At 39.4% G+C, this 25,050-nt stretch overlaps 1 protein-coding gene across 2 annotated transcripts in view; it reads right to left on the bottom strand.

Annotated features, from left to right (window-relative positions):
• Window positions 1-6,944, bottom strand: part of TBC1D23 (TBC1 domain family member 23) — a 51,131-nt gene extending 44,187 nt beyond the window's left edge. The window contains exon 1 of one of the 2 annotated variants that reach the window (XM_006195636.3): window positions 6,707-6,944. The gene's annotated coding sequence lies outside the window, so the exon portion shown is untranslated. The remainder of the gene's footprint in view (window positions 1-6,706) is intronic. The other variant, XM_006195635.3, reaches the window with a different exon arrangement.
• Between the last annotated feature and the right edge of the window lie 18,106 nt (window positions 6,945-25,050).

Below are 25,050 nucleotides of genomic sequence, written 5' to 3'. Positions count from 1 at the left end.
ATGTAGACACCTTAAATACGGTATTTCTACTGACAGGATACTGCTCAAATCTCTGCGAGCAGTAGTACAGCTGTCCCTCGGTATCCTTGGAGGATTGGGTCTAGGACCCTGTGTAGATACCCAAATCTGAGGATGCTCAGATCTCTTAAATAAAATGGTGTACTGCATAGTCAGCCCTCCATTTTCTTGGATTCCAAACCTGTGGGTTCCACACCCACAGATATGTAACCCAAGGATACAGAAGGCCTACTATGTCAAACAGAGACAGGAGAACAAATGGACTCAGAAATCTTCACTGAAAGAATTTCTAGCATTCAAAAATATAAAAAACAATATAGCCTGTGATTATTATTCACCTTTCCTCAAATATTTCCACATTTGCTTATTCAAAAGGTCCGATATGTGACTCCCTTTCAAAAAGTCATCTCTCTCCTACTCTTATCGGTACAACTCCTGCAAACAGTAGTCTCCACTCATCGCTTACTCTCTCCTCATTCACTCAAACCCTCCATCACTCTAACAAAACTGCACCAAGGAGTCATTAGTCATCTTTCTCAGTCCTCATCCTCTTCACATACTCTGCAAAGTTAGACTCTCTCATTAGAATTCTCCCTTTCAGTGTCAGTACTTCTCCCATAACTCTAATTAATGCTCTGAATTCTTTCCTCTTTAATAACAGTATTCTTTTTTTTAACCTTCAATGAATATGTATTGAGCACCTACTACATGCTAGCCGCTGTGCGAGGCACTGGAGACCTGGCAGTAAACATAAAGCCATAGTGTACATTCTAGCTGGCTATTCCAAGGTTTTAGCCCAAGTCCTATTATCTAAGAACCACTGAACAGAGGTGGGAGTGGCTCTTTTTGGGGTGTAGTTCATTTCAGTTTGTTTAGAATGTAAACCACTATGAGTACAGATTGAACAGTGACAGGCCAGCTTGCCCATGGATACTTTATGCCCAGGCACAAGCTTCTTATCAATTATTTAAAACTAAAAATGGCCAGCTAACTAGTTGTGGGCACCAGCTAATTGGGTAACAGTAACAGTGGCAGGTTGCACATGTTGAGTTGTGGTTTCATGACTTAATTTGTACCATCATACTTCTGGTTTTTTCTTAATGCCCAGGTCATGAGGCAGCACCAAAGCTTTGTCTGAACTTACTCTACTACTACTGTTGGCACACTTGTTACAAATTACTAACACACCAAAACTCCTAAATATTCTGTGTGACATTTAGTAGAAATGGAAATAGGAGTACTCTGTTACAGATTCACTTGTACAGCAACTATGGATGGAGTTAAATGACCATAATAAATACTATGTAACTTACTTCTAAATACCAATCGCAAACCATCAAAACATTCTAACAACAAATAGTATGATGGCACATTTGGAAATGACCGTGATACCTTACAGTCTGTGAGAACACATTTTGTTAAATATGAAATCTTGAAGTTATCTGGGTTCTTGTCAGAATCAGACATACTTGTTATAGTATTTTAATTTATTTGAACACCAAGGGGGAAAACACCCCATTCACCAGCTTAAAAAAAAAAAAAAAACAGTGAAACTATGTATGAGGATCAGATCCACAACAGCACAACAGCTTTGGGAGATTCCCTTATCAAATAATGTAATCCTCTGTAGAATCTGTCTTTAACTAGGGTCTTGGCCAAGTAAAGAAGGTGCTAAATCTAGTGATCTCGCTTCACAGGACAAACACGATAGCTACAATATTTCAGCACTGTGCAACAGGCAAAGGAGACAGATATCACAGAATGCTGCACTGTAAACTACTAAAATTAACTCTAGTACAAACAGAACAGATGCTTTAAATTTTCATACACTTATTTTTAACCCATAATCCATGTAGATCAAATTGCACCAATGGTATACCAATGGTGCCCCTTTCTCTGCTAAGAAAAAACTCAGGAATTTTTGTGTAAGGAAAAAAAGCTGCTCATAACTTTACTGGATGTGCAATGTCGCAATGCATTTGCTGTCAGACGTTGCTTACAAAATGGAAGAATATCTCCTCTGCTGATGAGAAGTTAACTTTAGAGTGCTCTAAATCCTTTTCCTCTTCCATGCTTCCTCAAAATAAAAAGTCCCCAACATACTGTTCTTTTCTATACAAATGAGGTGACTTTCTAGCACCTTTAATGAACACAGAAATGCATCAGGCTCTTTCCCCCAGCTCCCAAACAAAACACTAGTTTATTTGGAAACTGAAAATAGTGTACATTCTTTGCCTCAAACAAAGAATGGGATGAAAACAGCACAAGTCAACATAGAACAGTACCTTACCTGTTTCTATTACAAATTTCCCCTTTATCCAAAATGTAATGAGAAAGAAATACCACCCTAACTCCTTAAGTTGGCTGTGTACTGAAGTACACTTAACTGGTGCTCCAGAATTACCTCACTATGCTTAGATGCACCTGTACTCTCAGCAGTGAGTACATATAAACAGAAATAAATTAATTTAATACATTTCTTTAGCGTGCAAAAACCAATTACTCTTACCTGTGGATATTAAAACATCCACAGGAATAAAACTCTAGAAATGAATTATTATTTAGGAATTACTTCTGAATTATAATAGTAATATTAAAGTAAATAGTATAAACAAAATAAATCTTTTTAATTTATAATTTTTGTCTGCCCTCTATTTATAGTTTACAAAATCAAACAGTTGTCACTTAAAAACCCTTAATTCAAGCCAACAAGGTTCATTTTCTATTCATTTTCTATAAGGCAATATCTAGTCTTCCTAGAACCACAAGCTGTCAATATTCTTCTTAACAATGGGTTTCATTCTCTTTCATATTAAATGTATTTCTTTATTGATTATATCATGTTTGAAATTGCAATCACCTATTCCTTAAGTGACATTTTAAATCTCTATTTCAATGCTCATGAAATGGAAAGCACTAAGAGTACCATTCACAAAGTGAACAAAACTTTGAAAAAGATCCCATTATTCTCAAAACAATTCCTATTCACATCTCAAATTAACAATAGAAGCTTCTTTATGGAACTGATATCTTAACAATTTTAAGAAAAGTTTAGCAATAATTTTGGAAAAGTTGTACAAAAATTTGAACTAAACTCAGAATACCAAAAGTTGTACAATTAATATAAATACCAAAAAAATTTTTTCAATCATGACTTTAGAGCTTAAGGCATTATTTCAGAAAGAAAGCCTCAGAAAATGAGAACTTGTGTTCAATTCCAAAGCTGGTTTCTCCAATACCAAGAACAATAATGACAAATCTTTGAACTATAATAATTTAACATTTATTTTTAAAAATCTGTAGCTTATGTTAACTTTTTAATTAAATTTAAATCATTTCAAACTATAAACATTTTTACAAGGATTTCTCCACACCCTCTGAACTTACATGGCTGCAGTTTCAGAAAGTTTGACAGCCAAGACAGTTTCTGATAACCTTTACTTTCCATAAAAAAAAAAAAAAAAAGAGCTTTACACCATCAGATAATTACACAGCTCACAGAAACAATGAAGTCAGAAAACTTATTTGAAATGACAGCTTGGTATGTTATTGCACATGATTTGACAAAAATCTGTATTCATTCATGCACACATTAGACAAAAAAAATTTACTGAGCCACATGCCATCAGCCACTGCCCATGAGAAGAAGCTCACTATCTAAAGAGTAAAGATAAATCATGCAATCAGATAAATTATAATATAATTATGTATTATATAGTATAATGTGTTAGGTGATACAACATAACATGTAATACAGAGAGATAAATTCCTCTGGCCAACTCATTCTGAGATAATATCATCTAGAATCTTGATAACTAGAGTGTGGTCCATGAACCACAAATGCCATCATCCAGTAGCTGATCAGTCAGAAACACAGACTCTCAGGTCCCAAACAAATCTACTGAATCAGAATCTGCATTTTAACAAGATCTCCAGGTAATCCCAATGCACATTTAAATTTTGAGAAACCCTGATCTAGAACATAACTAAAAACAGTAAATAAGTAAAAGTGACATCATACTTTTAACATCTTCAGGCCCCATTCTGAGCCTTTTTACAAATGTACAGACAATTTTAACAAGTTCAACTATCTAGTTTCACAGATCCAGAACAAACTGGGAGATACTACTCACAACAATGAAAAAACACAGGAAAAACTAATAAAAACCAATCTCAAAAAGGGATGGGTATAAAGGACCATTTAAATAGCAACAATCTACCCTATCTACCTATATGGACCCTAAAGGTCTTAGTGTATTACAAAAGTATAACAGTAATTGATGTTCTTAAGTGTGCCTTCTCTAACTAGACCACAAATTCCTTGAGGACAGGGACCTAGTTTTATTCTTACACACTTACATTTGTAAACTGAATGACCCCAAATTATTAAGATGAGTTTGGTTAGACAATGACATGTATAACACATTTCAGAAAATTTTCTATCTAAAAAAAGTACAATAAAAATGTCACAGCATTTTTTTTTAAGTGTAAAGCCTCTCCATTCTACAAAAATCCAACCAACAAGCACTCTAAGAACATAGGCTTTACTGAACTCATGGCTCCAAATCTGCAAGTCTTTTCTGACTCTATTCAAACTCCCTTCTAGGGGACCAGTGAGTGCAGTGAGCATAGAAAAAGGAGAAAGATCAGAAGAAAATGGAGCAAGAATAAAAATCATAGAACACTCGGTGTTTCCCCATTTATGAAAGTAAAAAGAACAAAAATGGAAGCCACACCAGAGATACCTCAACGCTAGAAGAGAACAAATGCTACTTCTAGCAATCATTCACTCCATGTTTCTTGCTTCTGTAAGCCAGACACATGCTTGCAACCATCAAAGACAGCTTACCTCTAGAAATACGTCCCCTCATGGCCTTCAATCAGCTGATTACAGCCAGTTTACCACACAACAAATTCATCCTTCTGAAACAGCAAACTTCATGAAGTTCTAGTCATTACCCACCAAACAAATCATTAGTTTCCCTGTCTAGTCCTCGCTCATGCTACTATTTCATTCAGAGACCTTTCTCCTCTGTTAATCTGACCCTGCACTATCCAACATGTTAGCCACCACCACGGGTGGCTATTTAACATCTGAAACGCGGCTAGACGGGACTGAGATGTACAGTAAGTGTAAAATACACATTGAATTTTGAAAATTCGGTACAAAAAAGATGTAAAAGTATTTTTTTAAATGATTACATGGTGAAATAAAATTTTGGATATATTTGATTAAATAAAATAGATGATTAAAATTAACTTCACCTGTTTCTTTTTAGTTTTTAATGTAGCTACTAGAAAACTTTATATTATGTGGCTCACTACTTCTACTGGAGAGCCCTATTCTAAATCCTACTCATTCTTCAGGGCCTAATCCAAACACCTCCACCTCCATGAAGCTTTACCCAGTGATTCCAAGTGAACATGGTTTCTGTCTGCCTGAACTCTCATATATTTTTATTCACTGTCCCAAAGAACCAGAGCAATTTCACCTGCTTATTGAGTGTACCTGTTACACCCCTCAACCCCAAGATAAGCAAACTGAGAAAAGAAACTACATCTAGGTCACCGAAGTTTTCCTCCTATACCTTGGAGACGGCATGCACTAAGGTTTGCCTGATATCTGCTGAGAGTTGAATGTCTCAATTAGCATATCTTCTATCACTTTCAACGATTTCCATTGCTTTCTCCAGAATTAATGTCCCTGTCTAAAAATGTCCTGGATTATTTTTAGGCAGAGTGCCAGTGAGCTGTACATGTATAATATGATTAAACAAGCAAATCTAAAACTGTCTAATACATGTGGTAAATACACTTATATCAATTGTAAAAATTCGACAAGCCTCTAAAAGTTCCATTTGTGTGTGTGTGTGTCTGTGTGTGTGTGTGTGTGTGTGATGTCGTCCCTAAAAGTGTATTGTGAAGATCAACTATTTCAAAAGTAGAAGACTTTCCCAAAGATTAACATCGAGTGACTAAAGTCTACCAAAGAATCACTGAAGGTCCTCCCCCACAACCACGAGTATAAATCAGGTAAGCAAACAAGGGCTTGGGAGCAGCAAGAGCAATGTCCTACATCTGAAGATCGAGCTGTGAGGAAAATGCTAGGAAGGAAAAAGACGACTTGTGTGAAAGGGACGAATGGTGGAAACTGTTGGAACGTGAAACGAGAAATAAAACCTAGTACCAAAAAAAAAAATCTCGATTATGTGGGAGGGATCCTCCCTGGGTGTATCTTTCATCTCCGAACCCTCAGGCAAAGGTCGCGGGAGTAATTTCAAGTAGTCTTTTCGGCAAATGGTATTCCAGTGCCTCAGATCTGCATCCGCGAAACTTCCTTTCCAACCAGCCTACTCTGAGTCCCTGGGGCCAGGGACTCCGGCCAAACCCAGACGTGAAGCCACTCTTCCCCATCACATTTTGGAAACCGACGGGTGAAGCAGGAGGGCCAAACCGAGGCCCAGCCCCTGGACAAGACCACTCTCCCTCGGGAGTCCGGCCTCAGCCCCTTGGGCAGGACGGGGCCGGCAGAGGGGACCGGGCAGGCAGAGGGGGCGGGGCAGGGCGCTGGGCTGCGAGGACGGGTCTTCCCGTTCCATGCCGGCGCCTGCCGGTGCCTCGGGGACGGGCAGGGTGGTCACAAAGGAGAAGAGAGGGGCAATACGAATCAACGCGGGCTTTCACTCACCAGCCGTCGCCGCTCGACGTTGGCAGAGGACAGGACCTCTTCTCCTTCCGCCATTGCTATTGACGTCCACGTCACTTTGCCGAAAAGTGGACCCGGAGCCGAGACAGACTCAGACCCAATGTCGTAAAAGGTCCTCGGAAGTCTGGGACGGAGCTTCTGAAGAGGGAAAGGAAGAGGGAAGAGGCCAGGCACCGGAGGGACGCAACCTCACGGCGTCCCGGGGGCGGAAGGCCGCTTGGAGGAGGAGACTTGGTGAGCCGCGGCGCCTGCAAAGACTACATGTCCCAGGATGCCGCGGGGCCGGCCGGGCGCAGGGGGCGGGGCTTGGCGAGGGCGCGCGTGCCAGTAGAGGCCCGTGGGAGCGTCCTTTCTTGGCGTCCAGTTGGCGCCTTCGTTGCATCTCGGCGTCGCCTTAAAGTCAAATTTGAGAATCCTAAGTAGTGGAGGGAGGAGGGGAGGTAGGGAGATAGCCATAGTCGAGTCATTTCCTAGAGTAATAACTGTATTTGAGGAAAGAGTGGGATGCAAGGAAAAGGCACGCCCACCCCTATTTGTGGGCGCGGCCAGAAGTACAAATGGAAGCCACATACTTTATGTCTGAATACTTAAAAAAAATTTTTTTAATGCTAAACAGTAGAGGAAATATGTTCTTGCCACCTTTATAAACGTACCTTCTTAACAACGTGGAAGATCAAGTCCAAATTTAAAATTCTAGAACTCTGGAGTTCCAAGCAGGGAGAGCTGCCACGTTTCTTCTCTTTACACCGTACTTCCCCTTCACTCCACGTGGGTGGCCACCTGGCTTCCACATCCAAGCTCGGGCCACACCACCACCACCAAAGGGTCGGCCCTTTCTCTCCCCTTGACTGTCCCTGTGCCTAGGAGTGGGTACAGGCCCAGGAGGATGGACCTAGCGTAATGCTTTTGCAAGCCCTGGAACCAATGCTGACAAAGTAGAGCCACATGTAATTCTATGGATAAATCTGGAAAATATGATGTTAAATGAACAAAACAGATTTCAGAAGGATAGGTAAAATATGCTGTCGTTTATATTTGGCATTAAAAATAGGTAGCACATATTGTTATTAATTAGATGCATCTGTGCTTTTTTTAAAAAAATGCACAGGAATGACACAGAAAAATCAGAATGGCAGTTCTCAAGATAAACACAGCCAGACATTAAAGTAGTGAAAATAGATTATATTCAGAAACTACTGACAGTAGGGGAAAGGGCTGAGCTCCATTCTGATTTTGTGCAGAGGTGATTAGGGGTTTTAAAGGGAGGATGAGAGAGCAGGGAGAGCAGACTCATTAGAGTCAGACAAGTGAAAAATTACAAAGCGTTGGTCAGTGTCATTGTGATTAGGCCAGCTGAATATGCTAGCTGGCAGTTTTCAAGGTTAGAATTCTTTCCTCCCACAGAAATGGGAGACAGAGACCCTGACTTTCTTGATGATTACATTTCAAAGGAATGGCTCTCAGGTCCTTGAGAAGGACACTTCTAAGTTGTAAGAGACACATATTCACAACTGTAAGCCCTTTCTAGTACATGATCCAAGAGAGGTTAGTAGCCTATCATCAGATGTTGGCTAGATCAACAGCAAATTCTCCTGGCAGCCAGTGAGCTTTCTCAATGAGGCATTTTAATGGGGTTCAGTGGGTGTGGGATCATCCTAGGGGCACAGCCTTAAGTTGCTAACAACCATGCAAGAGTTTGGTCAAGTTCCTTAGTGCAGGGGTTTCCAGAGAGTTGTTATGTTCTGCAGTTCTCACAGTTACATTTGTGGGTGGGGAGGAAATGGCTTCAGTTATATTTTTAATATTTTATTTCTTAAGAACTGAGAAGTGGCTACATAGGTGATCAGTATTCTTTATAGAGTTTATACTTTGGTATCTAAAATGTTTCATAATTTTAAAACTGTTTGATTAAATAAGCACAAAGCATAACACAGCTCTTTCATTTACAGCCAAACACATGTTCATTCTCTTCCCAAAGGAGAGATACTGCAGAGCCACATTAATGCACCCACTTCTAAGCCCAGGATCTCTGCATGATGTTCAGTCCTTCTGTGGGGAAAATATCCTTTTAACATGGTTTGAGGGTTTAGATGGCAGCTATCAAAAAGAATAAAAGGCATGAGTCTAGGTCAGATTACCATCAGTGATATTCAGGACCTCTGCTGGGTCCCTTCAGTTGTTGTCAGTGAGTTTTCAGAAGCTTTTCTAAAATAGTTTTTAAACTATTAAGTCAGAAAAAAACAAACTATTAAGTCAGTGATATGACAAGCAGTTGTTTCTTGGTTAAGGTGATTCTAACCCTCAATTGTAATTCATTTTGAATGTAATTAAACCAGTGGCTGCTTTATACTTCATGTAGTAAAAAGATTATTTTATTAAAAATACATCACTTGACATTTTCAAGCAGTTCTTCATTCTGTAGTAGTAAAGTTGAAACTTCTGACTTCCATTCTCTTTAACTGGGCCAGAGTCAGCTTCATGGGCGTGCAGCCTGTGCAGCAGCACAAGACCCCATTGCTGAGAATGGCCCTGCACTTCATTTGGTGCTCTGTTTTTCCCATCTTGAAATTCTTAGTAATGGTGGAACAGGAGGCCATTCATTTTCATTCTGTACTAGGCCCCCAACAAATTACATAGCCATTCCTGAATCGGGTCGCTGTGATATTGATATGCAACCCACTGGGGACAAGATTCCAATTGAAATTGTTTAGTGATGATATTTTCTGGAGTATTTATATCATCTGTTCCTTACTCATTGAAACATTCTATGTTGTACTGAGTATTCACTCTGAAATCATGATATTCACCGTGATGACATCCTCTTCCTCCAGTGGTAATTCTGGGTATCTGTTAGGTGAAGTCCTAGAAACTTGGTGTGCCTTTGGTTCCTCTGCCTTGAACCATTTCACTGGTTCACTCTCTGCCGTGTTTGCTTGTTTGGCTTGTTGATATCTAGGCTGCTGAGTTACTGCAGATCTCCGTGGTAGTTGAGTCTTTTGCTCATAAGCCCTTTCTCCTTTTTCTTTTGCTCTGGGTCAAGGTCATCCACATTTTCCCCTGTACTTTGCCTTGTCTTCTGAAAGGAAAAACACCACACTGGGATCTCCAGGCTGCTGAATTAGGGCGGACGCCTGCTTGATGAGTTTTCTCATAAGTCTTTCCTCTTACTCTGAATCTGGTTTGTCTACATTTTCCCCAACATGCCTCACTTCCTGAGATGACAAGGATCACACTATGCCCACAGAACATTTTCTAGCTGGCTACAAGTTTTTAGGGGTGTAACTTTTTGAGTATTTTTGTGCTTTAAAAAAATACTCAAATTCCTGCCATTTAGTCAAGACATTGGCCAGGGTTGCAGTCATGCAGTTATCTGAAGGCTTCACTGGAGCTGGAGGTTCCACTTCGACGGTGGCTTACTCACATGCCTGATGAGTTGGTGTTGGCTGCTGGCAGGATGCCTGTGGTTCTCTCCAGATGAACCTTTCCATGGGCTACTTGAATGTCCTTTTGACATAGAGGCTGGCTTCCCCTAGACTGAGAGTTCAAGAGAGACCAAGATCAAAGCCAGCCTGTAAATAACACATTCATACGAATTGTAACACATACCTGTATTTTTTATGCATATTGTTAAAAGCATATGTCATGTAATTCCATCCAATTACCTTAGGTGGTTACTTGCTAACTATTCTATTTGAAAAGACATATGCCTAAAAGGAAGGTTAAGTTCAAGGTAGGAGGTGAATTGAGACAGATTATACATAAAGAATAGCACAGCCATTGTCTAAGGATAATGCTTACAGCTTCTGTGTGTGTGTGTGAACTCACAAAAAGCAAGAAGTTGTTTTAAAACGAAGGCTATTTCCAGCCAACATGTTGTTTACTACCCCCTTTTCCAACCAGCAGTGACTCAACCCTAATAAGAGCCTTTTGTCTAGAACATTTAGGAGCAAATCTGGAATGAGGAAAGAGTGAAACAGGCTCCCACATTAAAGTGTAACCATCCTAAACCCAAGAATGCGTCATTCCCTATCCAAATGTTTACTTTGGTTTCATCTATATAACCTACTAAGAGTCAACTTCAATTAGCAATGACACCTCCTCGAAGGATAATGGAGAAATATTATAGTTTTCAGCTCTTTATCACTGTTTGCTCAACACTTTTAAATGAATTAAAAGCAGATGTTGAAATTGCTGCCAACTGTTCACTTGTCATCTGTGCATGGGAATTAACTTGGTTTTGTTCATCATTAAATTAAATGTTAGGCTTTAGGAGTTTAAAGAGGCTTGGAATGCAGGTCCTGATGGGATTTTAAAGTTAGAAATAACTAAAGTAATTTTGATCATTGTGAGAACATTCGTCTTTGAAAGATAAGGACAATTCCTGGGAAAGTCTAAAATTCTGAAACTCTCACAAAAATCAGTCTTTTGTATTCAACAAGAACTTTGGGGCACCATCTACACTTTCAGTCCTGTGTTTGGTATAGTGGGGGCTACAAAAGAACTTAAAAATGGTTGCCATTCTCAGAGTTAAAGAGTACCAGATGCTGTATGACTCAGTCCCCAGGCAGAGGGCCTGCTATCAGTCCTTTGCGAGTTCAGAGTGGGTAGAGCTTGAGGAGAGCTGAGGTTATATGGGCGGGAATCTCAGGGGAAGACTGACTGAATGATGAAGAATGTGCAGGATTTAATAACACCTCAAGTGGCAGCCAGCCTCTAAGATGGCTCTCAGTGGTTCTTGCCTTTGGATATTCAGGCCTTACACAGCTTATCACTTTCATTTCCATATTCCAAATTCACATAAGAATAAAAAATTAAACAAAAAGAACTCTTAGGATATAATGAATATGAAAATGACCATAGAAATAGAAGGATTTTTTAAAAACTTAGATAAAGAATTTCTTCTCTATAATTTTGCTCACACCTTTTTTTCTGGACAGTATCAACTACTTCTCTGTTGTTAATTCCCACCTGTAACCTGATAACTCCTAGATCTGTATTTTCAACCCGGGCCTTTTATACTTTGCATTTATAAATCTAGCCATCTACTGGGAGCTTGCACTTGGATGATCCACAAACAGTCCAAACTCAATTATTTCTAAAACCAAACTCATATGTCTACCTGCTCCCCAGATGGTACCATTTCTGTAGAGGTAAATGATTTTATTATATATCCAGTCATCTAAGCCAGAAACTTGGGAGGTAGTCGAGCTTCTTTCCTTCTTCTTTCCCATAGGTCACCAGGGCCTGCGTGTATTTTCCTCTCTGAGTATTTTTCCGGTCAGGTCCTTTTTCACCACCGCTGCAGCTCCTCTCTTGCCTTTGCTCTTCATTTTGTTTTACAGGGAGGGATTCGTTAATTAGATCCACCTTCTTCCACTCTCTTCCCCAAGAAGTCAACACAGCCTCTGTACCAGGGGTTCAAACTGGCTGCTCTCAGACTAGATTTACTTCACAGCTTTTCTTCTCTTGTCATTTTCAATCACGTGGATGTCTTTATACACTTTTCAGTTTCTCTTCTCCACCACTCCCCATCCCTTTAGACCAGCCCCCAATTTACACATTTGTTACTTTCTTGGTCCTCAGAGGTATTTGAATTTGTGCCTCTTGCTACATATTTCTAAAATGGAAATCTGCTTAAAATCTTTCCATTGCTCATCATCCCCTATAAAGAATGTCCAAATTCCTTATCATGGATACAATACTCTCATAATCTCAGGTACTTTCCCTTCTTTCCTCGTAACATATGCTTCAGCCATTCTATATTTACAGGCCCCAGATATGCCCTGCTGCTCTGGGACGTGTTGTCTTTGTTAAAACTTATTTCCTCTGCTTTGTTGCTTGCTACTAACTTCCTTCAGCTGCTTACACCTAGCCATATGGCTTGAGCAGCATTTTCTTTGTAACCCTCTCTCTTAAGCAGAATTATTCATCCCTGCCTTTTGCTTCCACTTCCCCTTAAATATACCTTAAAATTATATGCTTCTGCATTTGTTTTCTCTGCTAGACATGCTATCCTTGGGACCAGCTTAATATATGTTTATATTTCCAGTGCCTGGCATAGTACTTGATACATTCCTGTAATCTGCTGTGTGAGTAAATAAATGAATGGATAGTGTGTGTGTGTGTGTGTGTGTGTGTGTGTGTGTGTGTGTAACATTATTACTACAAACACTTGTAGAAGAGTTACTGTGTGCCAGGCATTATTCTAAGCACTTCTGTTAACCCATTTAATCCTCCCAACACCCCTATGAATTAGTAATGAATAAATATGAAATCTGAATTCAAGTTAGATCAAATAGGCAAGTAGTTTTCTATCATGATTTCAGAAGCATGTCTTCAGAAATAGGAATGATTGTCATGTTTGTATTAAATAAAAAAAAGAAGTTAATGAAGACACACAAAAGATGAAGAAGGAGGACATTACTTCAGGCTCCTGATTTATCACAAATAGGTGCAGTTACTCAATTGGATGTTTCTGCTTCTGTTTAATGAAATCCTTCCTGGGAGAGGCAAAATCTTATGTCATCATTTTTAGCCTGAAGCAGAATAATTTCTTCTTGCCACAAAATGCTATTTTTTAAATTATTGATTTGTATAAAGCATTTGGAGAAAATCTGTGAGCAGAGACAAAGCCTATATTCATAGATGATGATAATGCTTAAATTTTGTTTCTTTACAGTGTCCTGTGAGGCTCTGCATAATCAGCAACCCCCATGTTCCCTCCATCTGGAAAGCTCTTTCCCCAGATATGTTTATGACTCCCTGGGTAGATAGCATTCAGGTAGACAGAGATACGGGAAGGAACCTCCAGGAGGGACTGACACGATCAAATGCAGAAAAGCACCAGGGATGTTGGTGGTTCGGAGAGTAGGCCAGTGACGGGATAGACAGCTTGGCCGGGAATTGGCTGGGAATGGAGAGCAATTGAAGGTTCTCAAATAGAAGAAGACTGTGATCCAAGGAGACTTTTACAGAGATGAACATGGAATTGAGTTCAAGTTGGATTGAAGGTGGAAGAGATCAGAGAAAGGGAGGTCAGCCATTGGGCAGGGAGATCCTAAACTGGGATATTAGCCACAGAGCTGGTAGGAGAGTGATGAAAGTGAGAAAGATGATGAGAGACTGAGTGCCTGATGAGCTGTGAGAGACAAGAGAAGTGGATGGTGGTCCAGATGACAGTGGCCACAGCAGGAGCAGAACCCTCAGGAAGAGGGTCTGTTGGGGATAGAGGTTGGGTGGAAATGGGCTATATTAGGGCTGTGGTCCAGAAAATGGACCAGGTCTAAGGATACAAATCCTGTAAAAATCTCTGTAGGATAAGGGGTAACCAATTAAGAGACAGAGAGTGGCAGTGGCACTCTCACATGTCACTATGGAAGTGGATTGGTGCAATGTTTTTGGACAAGAATTTGGAAATACTCATTAACATCTAAAATATGCATGTCCTTTGAAACATTCTCTGTACAATTTGTCTTACAGAGATATTTGCACAGTTGAGCAAGAGTATATACAAGGATGCTCATTGATGTATTGTTCGGCTTGTAATGGCAAAAAATTAGAGTCAGCCTACATGTCCATCATTGGGTGGCACATCTATCTGATGAGATACCATGTTGCAGATAAAATAGCATGAGGTGAAACTATGTATATGACACAGAAAGATATCTAGCATATATTAAGTAGAAAAAGCAAGTTGCAGACGTGTTAACTAAATGGGAAGAATCCTTTCATAATGTATATGTATATCAAATCATCACCATGTATACTTTAAATATCTTTCAGTTTTGTCATTTATACCTCAGTAAAGCTGAAAAAATTTATAATTTTAAAAAAACCTCTTAAACATCCCACCCCACCCCTCGACTAATAGAATAGTTCATTGGTGTATGTTTTGGTCCTACCTGGCCTTAAAAACCTGCAGGTCACTTCTCTACCCGCTAGGAATTGTGTCATCCATTTTATTCATTTAAAAAAAATGAAATGAATTGAAAAAAGCAAGTTGCAAAAAGGTGTGTCTAGCATAATTGTACTTTCAAAAAAATTGATATACATGTTTGGACATGCACATATAGAAAGGTCTAAAAGAATACATGGAATTGTTAACCCTGGTAGTTTTTGGTGGGTAGGACTTGAGGAGACATTCACCTTCTTCATCTACAGTTGTTAGAATTTTTTCCACTGAGCATGTATTATGTTTGTAATAAGAATAAAAGTTTGGAATTTTAGGAAAACCACTTACAGACTTTCTTAAGGAGGTCATTCAGTCACTGGTACTAGAGGTGAGATCATAAAAGTAGGTCAAAGCAAGGCAGGAAAACAAGCGATGGACTTAGTGTGTGGAAGCAGTACGTGGTGTATATGTATATGAAAACAAGTGGACAAGGCCCTGCCTGGTTTGGCACCTCCTGAACATTCTAGTCGCCTTTTATAGCACCTTCCCTCCCCCTCACACTGGCCTCCTCTGTGTTCCTTGAATAAGCCTTTGAGCACAGGGCCTTTGCATATGCTGTTTCTGCCCTGAAAAAAATCCCCCACCCCAAACACACCCAGACTCTGACATATATACACCTTGCCCTTACTTCTTATCTCAGCTCAGTGGTCACTTCCTCCGGGAAGTGACAGGGCAGCATTTCAGAATATGTCAGGCCTCTTTGATATATATGTCTTTAGATACACTACATGTGATTAAATGAGGAAACAAGAAATTTAAAATGGGAAGGGAGAAGGAAGGCAGAGAGTGATGTAGGCTTGAATGGTATTCTTGTTTTGAAATCTTTCTTTGATCTATACTGTCTTGTCTACCTGCTTCTCCTACTTTTATGTTTACTTGTGGTTCTTCTTAGAGGTTTCTTGAATCCTGAAATCATTAGAAGACTGTGCACTCCTTCAGTATCATTGTACCATTTCCCTTTGGACAAGTTCCTTTCTACCACCATTTACTGAGCACCTTAGCATGTACTAAGTTCTGTTCTAGACCCTGGGTGGAGGGACCTTATCTACCTCCCACCTTTCCTACTTTCACCTCTCTTACTCTCTTATTCAGTATAAATTCAGCCTATCACTGTGATTTTCAGTCTCCTGAGCATCGGGATAACCTGAGGAGTTTTAAAAAAAGAAAAGAAAATCAAGAAAGCAAGGTGGGAATTAACCCCCTGGGATCCTGACTCTGCTGGTCTAGGGTCAACCAAGCACAGGAGTGTTCTAAAAGTTCCTTGAGTGATGCTCACGTGCAGGCAGCATTAAGTACCGCTGGCCGAGATTAAGCTTGAAGCAGACACTACTTGGAGAACTGGAGAATATGTGACTTCTGGAAATCAAAGCCTGGTGGTTCTAATGGCACTGGTCTCTCAGTGTCAGACTTGCTTTGCTCACAAAGGTTGATGTTGAAGGCAGAAAGCGTAAAAGGCGACATAGCTTCACTATCACCCTGAGTTAAGACTGATGACTTCGGTCCAGAGCATTTGCTTCTAGGAAAAAATCTGATCACTTGAACAGCTGTATGAGGGACAGGTGTTCATGGCAGACAGGAACGGGTTAAATGCCCATGGGGCCTATACTAACTCATACCCTGTTCTCTGTCACCCAGGCGTCTCAAAGACTTTAAGGACAAGCAAATATTACTTCAGGAGTTTAATGCATGGGGCACCTGAGGCCTTGAAGGGTTTAAACTTTATTCTTGGTATAGTCTAGCTACCAGGACTCCTGACTCCAAAACTCCAGAGGTTATCACCAGTTGTCCTGTCTGAAGCAGGACGTCTGATTCCTAGTCCCGGCTCAGCCACTAACTAGATAGACATGGCCCGTTTCAGTCACTGCAACTCTCAGGGCCTGGGTTTCCTCAGATGAGGTAAACTGAACTATATGGTCGATCCAGACCCCCTGCAGCATTAAAAAGTGACACTAGGTGGCGCTCGTGTAACTCTGATGGGGGTGGTTAGACTGTGTTGGCTGCCAGGCTCCTTTTGTCCCTTAGAAGACTCAGGGACATGCTAGGTGTGGCTCAGGAAATAGTGCAGTTTTAGGAAGTCTGCTTGGGCCTTCTTTCATCAAGAAAAGCCTTTGAATCTGTGGGTGCCTGTTGCATTTTATCAGCTACTTTCACTAATGTACTTCTGATTTCATAATCCTCTCCTTTTTATCATCTCAAATTTTTGAAGATTATAGGGAAAACTGTTTCCTGTGGCTTAGCTACATTTATAACATTGTCCAGACACACATGCCTGTGTGACACAAAAGCACGTGATATTACCTTAGCAAGTATTCAGTTCTCCCAGTCACATTCCACTGCCAGAGTAACTTCCAGGAGAGAAGCACTGTCCCAGCATTGAACGTCAAGCAAATGAGATTCTATCCTGTGATGAGTCGCCACTGGACAGGGTCACCCAGACATGGTTTTTGTTCAAAGCCTTGCTCCCTACAGCTGATTTGTCCTGATGTTTCCAAGAGGTTCATTCTGGTCCAGGTTCATTTCAAGAATGCAGTCTAATAGAAAACCAACTTATGGTTACTAAAGGGAAAGGAGGGGGGATAAATTAAGAGCATGGGATTAACAGATATACATCACTATATATAAAATAAACAACAAGGATGTACTGTATAGCACAGGGAACTATATTCAATATCTTGTAACAACCTATAATGGAAAAGAATCAGAAAAAAATGCGTGTGCGTGTGTATAAAAGAATGCAATCTGATTCAACTTGGCTTCAGAACTTGACCTTAATGTTCAGGATATTTTCCCAACAGTGTTACTTTCTTCATTGGCAAGAGTCACCTTTTAGATGCTTCTCCTTCAATCAAGGACTACAATGGTAGTATCCAAGGATTTAGCAACAAAAATAAAAGTGGAGGAACTAAGTTGGCATCTAACTGTGAGATCTGGGGAGAGATTTAAGAAGTTTCACAGTGTTAATTCATGTCGGGAGTAATAGGTGGATTTTGGTGACTTCAAGACCTGTCAGTATGAGGGGCTTTCGATCTGCATCTGCTCCCTGGGCTGAAGTACAGTCATGACTTCCAGACCCCGGGGTGGAGCATGGTGTGGTGTTAGAGTTAGGGTAAGGGTATGAATGTACATATGCGCACACACTGGTCGAAGACTAAAAGATCTAAAGCCAAAATACTAACAGCAGGGGCATTATGGGTGATGTTTACTGTCATCTGTATACCTTTCTGTATTTATCAAATTTTATTTAATGATCAAGAATTTGTTTTTGTGTTGTATTATTTCAAAATGCTGAAGGAGAAGGAAGGAAAGAAAGAAGAATGATCAGGAGGTTTATATAAAGAAACAGTTATTTGTAAATTACCTTGTTTATGGTTTAAAAAAAAAGCTAGAATGATTTCAAAAGGGGATTGTGTTATTTCTCTTAGATGTGGAAGTTACTTGATTCTGGTCTGATTCACTGGTGGCAAAGTAACGGCTGAAATACTCATTAACGTTACAATGGTACTAAACATTCACAAAAGGAACCCTTAAAATGGAAGTGGGATGCAAATAAATTTTTTTATAATTTACAGTTCTCTTTAATCAAAATGTTCTACTTTAAGTGTGGGATTGCTTTTTGACTATGATATTTTATTTTTCAACCTCATGCTAATTCTACGAAGCTTGTCAGATACCCAATTGTGACTTTCTTTAGCGCTTTTTGTTGCCAGTCATTATTCCTCTTAGCATCCCCTCGGTAAACAGCACCAGGTTTAGAAAAGATTCGAAGGAAGGTTCCTAATCCAGCTTTGGACCAACCTAGCTGTGCAACACGGTCAGGTTACTGAAGTGTTCTGGGTTTCAGCTTTTCCTTTTGTAAAGCGAAGCACAGGTATTCTTACTATCTCTACCACCTCAGTTATTGTTAGGATAAAAACAAGGTAACGTATTGACAAGACTTAACATTCTATAGGTGGGTTCTTTTGGAAACAGATGGTGCAATGAAGTCAGGAGTACAAAAGGTTTTCTGTGGGAGTGACACCGTAAAATAAAAGAGGAGTAAGGAGGGTGGAGCAGGAGAGGGGTTAGACCACGCTGCTTTCTCTGCCAGCCCAACAGGCAGCACAGAGCTGCGATGGCCAGGTCAAGGAGTCCGTGTTGGATGGAATAGCCAGTTCCTTGTACCACTGCCTTGCTCAGCCAGTTGGTTGGGGGCCACCCGATGAAGAGTGTGACCTCAGCTGTGATACAGAGCAGGTATTGAAGGAGATAACAGCTGGAGGCCGTCAGCTAATTTCAGTTCTAGAAGCTGAGTAGCAAGTCCTTTCTTGAAAAGGAGGACATGAGTGGTGTCTCTCCCGTCTGCCACACTGGCCCCTAATATGACTCTACTTGGGGCCACCACTTGAGACAGTTGTAAGTTATATGTGAAGATTATGAGTTCCCTTTCTCTGACCACAAACTTCTGTCCTTTGATACTGTCCACTCCCTCTCTGAGCCCTGAACATGCTCCTCCCACGCTCCGTGACCCCCATCCTTCTATCCCTATCTTGACAGTCCCCTCCTGATTTCCTGGCCTGTCTAGCAAGGTTCCCCAGCTTGGACTCAGGGTCTGGCATTTTAATGTTGCCTCCTCCTGCTCCTCTTGATCCTTTGTTTCTCATGCTTGTCAGACTGATGTCTAGTTCTGAGTCACCCCACAGTCTTCTTTCCTCTGAAACTTGAGTGATGAATCTTACTGGAAAAATTCATGTAAATCTACTGTCTAAATGACAGCCAGTTTCATCAGCACATTTACTGTAGCAACCCTTTTATCCAGTTCTTATTGTCTCCCTGTTCCACTTACATTGTGTCTAATTTATAAGAGATAATGGACATTTATCCAGTTCTGCCTTGTGTAGGAGGTATCCATGTGCTTGGATACTCACTTCCGTTCTTCTCCCTCCACCTTTTATATGGTAATTCTTGAGGGCAGGGCTGTAACTTGGACAACCCTGACTTGTTCAATAACCAGAACAGTGCCATAAACTTATTTGGCACTGAAAAAAAATTGTTGAATGAATAAATAATTGAATGAAGAAGAACAACTAAATTTGTTTTGTTACCTGCCTGTTGCAGGCTAGGGACAATGTCAAGTATTTTGTATATGTCATCTCAGTCCTCAAAGGACTCCCATTTTGTAGGTTTTAATAGTCCTATTTATAGACTTATTTGTTACCTATCTCTTACCACTAAATGTAAGTTCCTTGAAGGCAAATATCATGTCTGATTCATTTCTGTAGCTTTGTAGCTACACTTCCCAGGCGATGCCTGACACACAGACGATGCTCAGTAAAAGTCAGGTGAGGGATCATCAAGCGACAGAACCACAAATGAGGGGTCAGTGTTAAGACTCACACTCAAGCTGTTCAACACCAAAGCCTGTACACCTTGTGCCATGTCTCGTGGCTCTGTCTGTAGTAAGTGTTGTCAGCTGCTCAAGGCCTCACAGCAATTTAATGACCAAATTTGAATTAAAGGAAAATGACCCTCTGTGCCATACTTCAATAAAAACAGTGACAGAAATTATAGCTGTCACTTGCTTTATTTACTTCTAAAGAAGGTACCTAACATCATGGGAAGGATAATTGGCCAGCTCATGAATTTTCTGTTTCCTCTTCGGAAATCTGACTGTAACCGTTTCTTTACCTTGACCTGAGGTCATCCATGATTTGGTTGATGTTTGGGTATCATTTGGGAGCCATATGAATTCAATAAGCCTTCTGTTTCTTACCATGAAAATAAGATTAGCCAATATTTGCATATGCCGACACTGGTGACGAAATTATAAAGAATGAGTTAAACAATGTCACTTAGCAGAAAATTGTAATTAAGCTCTTAATTAATCTTTCTTTCTGCCATAGTTTGGCTTTTCATCAACTGATACCATTTGATAACAGTGTACATGGTGTGGCAAACACCCAGAAGAAGCTTCTAGACAGCTGGTGGATCCCAAAAGTATGTAAATCTTTAAACTGGATATTGAACAACAACAGAGATGAGAGTCTAGAATTTCCATTCCCACCACTACTTATAATGGAACCAAACAACTGTGAATGCATCTTAGAGATTAATGAGGCCTTTATTCATAAAGCATTTTATAAACCTTTTAGTGTAAATGCCAACTATTTTTAAATCTTATGATTCCATGATGAAAATGTTTTCCTAAACAATCTGGACCTCTCCATAATAGTTCTAATGGTTTCCCTAGTTAAATACCTTTCAAAAATAGCCACAACATGTCTTTTTGAAATAGATGGGTATTAACCAGATGGAAGCGTGCATTGAAAGTTTCTCCTAAAGCAATGAAACAAAAATAGTCTATAAAATGAGGGCCTTGAATTAAATGATCTCTAAGGTTGCTTTCAGTCATGAGGAAAAAAATCTATGGCTCTAACCCTGAAAAAGTTTAGTCAATCCTAAAGCCTAAATACAATTCACATGCCCTGTTATTCATGCCTTACATGATAAATTCTTGCCCATTAATTTAACTCAAATCTGAAGGGAAGTTAGCAACTCTATGTGAATTCATCCACTTGTTTTTATTAACTCATCATTCCATCTACATATGTAATAAAATGGTCATAATCTAGCAAGAGCTTCTAAAAGGAAGAGGCATGTTCAGAATTTTTTTTCCTTTTTTCTTTGCAAAGATGGTGACAGATTTTCAAAACCCAGCTTCATATTATAATTTTGTGTCATATTTATACATAAAAAGCTGACCTCTGCCAATCATAATCCTACATTCATATCATGCTTGACATGATAGTTTAACAAATTACTTTTTCAGTTTTTAAATTTCATATCACATTCACCTCAGTGGCTCCTCTAAACCTTCTCATCACTCCTTAAACATTTAGTCTCCTTGACTCCTCATTCTCCATCTTTGATCCCCTCAGTGGCCCTGAGGAGAGAGCATGGCAGATATTCTCAGTCAGAAATGAACAAACCAAAGCTTAGGGAAATGAAGAAGCTAGGTAGTGGGTGACGATGACTCAGACTACAATTTATATTGTGTCTGTAAAGTTAATTTGAATACAGTTTTGAACGAAAAGGAATCATGTGGGTAACTTAAAATGGCTGAAACCATTTTAGGAAAGTTCATCATTGATAGATCCACTTCAAGACCATTTGCCCACCCACAAGGATCCACAATGACTTCTGAAAAGAATTTACTGTCTCCTGACTTGTACTCTTCTTGCTATAATGTAGACAGATCACTCAGATGGGTTTGAACTTAGACACTTCTGACTCCCTAACTGTGTGACATGTGGATAAATATACTGCCTGGCACATAGCTGAACACATATTTGTTGAATTAATAAATGGACTTTAAAATTTTAATAGACCCTCATTGTTTATAAGCTGTTTCTTTGACAACATCCTTTTGGAAAACAATAAGGCAACACATAGCAAGAACCAGAGGAATGTCTGCGTGATGCTCTTTGATTCAGGAATTCCACTCCAAGGGATTTTTCATAAAGAAAAAATCCCATAGGAGCAACCCCCTTGAAGATATTCTCAAGGTGATCAATCACAAGCAAAATACTGACAAGTCTCAAAGCCCCGGATACAGTATGAAAGGTATGATTTCTTGCTGCCCAACGTGTTCCTTCCCTCTCACCTCCTTCATCCCTCTTGAACATAAGGATAGGCACATGACCCGAGGTGACCAGTCAGATTGTCCCGTCTCCACAGTACACTGTGACTGGTTTAGGGATGAACTGATTCAGGTTCTTTCCTAGGAATTTTCCTTTAGAATTAGTTAGGAAGACATCCTCTTGCTTTTACGGTCAAGGACTGGAAAAATACAGCTCCATGTTGCCAGCCACATGCAGCCTGGCTGCAGCAAAACCGAGTAAGGCCAATACATGAGCAGACACAAGAGATGAAGAGAGGCAGAGACTTAGCTGGCACATTCCTGAAAACATAATTTGAGACCTGGGTCCAGTCACACCTAACATCGCTTCCACTCATGTCCTCTCCAGTTACACAAGCCGTTAAGTCTCTATTTTTGTTAAGCTAGTCTAAGTGGCTTTCTGTCACTTACAGTTAAGAGCCCTGATTACTACATCCACAGAAAGGAATGCTACGGAGCCTTTACAATGGCAGTTTTGCAGAAACATGGGAAAATGTTTACAACCAAATGTTAAGTGGTAGTAACACAAGAGAAAATAGTAGGTGTGTATGTATGAGTACACAAGAAACAAAGGTGGATGTGTGAACAGTGCTTACTCCTGAGTGGGAGTGAAAAGGAACAGAACTTTTGCTTTATATACTTCTGTTACTTGAAAATATTTCAAACAGCATGTATAATATTGCTATTGTTATTTTAAAAGAAAGAAAGTACACACTTTAGGATTACTGTGATGTAAATATACTTAATCATCTGGAAGATAATATGAAAATAGTTATTTTGCTAAAAAATGAGATTTTAGTTGTCTAAATTTTTTCAAAAAGATCTTGAGATGACCTTACTTATTTACTGGCTTTCCAGTAAGAAAAGAAACATTCCAAAGAATAAAATGCATAAACTCTGTCATGTGATAACTTTAAAATTAAAACTAACAAAGGAGAAGAGTAGTCTCATCTATTGGGGGTTTGTTTATAAATTATAATTCCATTTTCAAATTAACATTTTACTTTAACATTACAATGCTTAAGAGGACATTCAGTGTAAGATTGTTGGCTTTCCTGGCCATTTCTTTACTACTCTCTCTCTCACTCCTTTGTGTGATTGTAAAATTTGTCTGAGTTAATTTATACCAAGACTAGTTGTGAAGGAAATCATCTTTTCTTTATATTTGTATTAGCCCTGGTAGATAATTCCACGTAAGTTATCTTAGTTCTCACTGTTTTCCTCACATGAAAAATGAGGGCTTTAGGTATACAATTTTGTATATATAAAAATTTTTACCCAAAGATGTGATTGGTTATTTGGTTTGGTATTTTTGGTTTTATTTAGAATAAAAATTTCCTAGTGAATGATTGTAGATGGTCATCTCTTTCGGTAAAGTCAGAATAATAAACTTCTACATACTCTGTATTTACTTCTACTAAGAGACGTGAAATACACCTTTACTCCATTCTTTCTACCCCCATCTTGGGGTATATGAGATGTTGGTATATAACTAGTAATGTATATTTCTAAAGTATTACTTCCGAGGGGAGGGTGTAGCTCAAGCAGTAGAGCGCCTGCTTAGCAAGCACGAGGTCCCAAGTTCAATCCCCAGTACCCCCTCTAAAATAAATAAATAAGTAAAGCATTACTTCCTACAAAGAGGAAAAAAAACACAATTAAGACAAGGCACAATATTTCTTCACCTTCAATACAATGAAAAAGCACTGCTTTAGCCCTGATCAATAATGTCAAAAGTAACTTAGGTACTTTGAAAAAGTCATTTATCTTCTCTTTACCTCATTTTTTTCAATTACAAAATAGAGATATAATAATAGCTTCCTCGACAACTTCCTAGGATTTGTGCATCTATTGAGATTAAAAACAAAATGTTAGAATATACTATAGAGAAAATCGTACATTTTGAAAGTGTACAGCTTGATACATTTTTACCGAGTATGCTCATGTAATAAACATGCAAGACATGAAGCAGAATGTCCCCATACCCTAGAAATATCACTCACATCCCTTCAAGTCACTACTCCCTGCCAAGAGCATTCACTATCCTGATTTCTAATGCTATAGACTTTTGCTTATGCTTGAACTTTATATAAAAGGACTCACATGGGATGTACTCTTTTATGCCCGAGTTGTTTCACTCAACATTATGTTTATGAGATTCATCCCTACTGTGTGCAGTTTATGGACCATTCCTTTTCCTTGCTGTATGGTATTCAGTTTTATGAAAGTACCATGATTTATTTATACATTTCTCTGTTGATGGGCATTAGGATAGTGTTTGCTTCTGGCTTTATGAATGGGAGAACAGATATATTCATTTCTGCTGGGTATACACCTAGAATTGAGATTTCTTGGTCATAGCTTGTACGTATGTTTGGCTTTAGCAAATACTGCCAAACAGTTGTTCAAAATAGTTGATCTGGTTGACAATCCCACAAGTAATGGATGAGATATCTGGTTGCTGCACATCTCCAACACTTGGGATTTTCTCTGTTGAGATTTAATATACATAAAATAATTTCAAAAAACATAAATCTCCTTCAAATGCAAGATGCTTCATAATTTTATTTTACTAGTTTGTCTTGTTCCAAAGTAATTTAAGGTGAGTCGAAGGTAATACTATGAATGCCACTTAACTGCTCACAGCTTCTCTTCAAACTGCTGCTACCCTCTGGGGCAGCCTTAATTAAGTTATGCCTTTGTTCATCCAAATAAAAACAA

This window comes from Camelus ferus, chromosome 1, assembly GCF_009834535.1.
Source record: "Camelus ferus isolate YT-003-E chromosome 1, BCGSAC_Cfer_1.0, whole genome shotgun sequence".
NCBI lineage: Eukaryota > Metazoa > Chordata > Mammalia > Artiodactyla > Camelidae > Camelus > Camelus ferus.
This window is presented reverse-complemented; position numbering and strand designations above follow the sequence as displayed.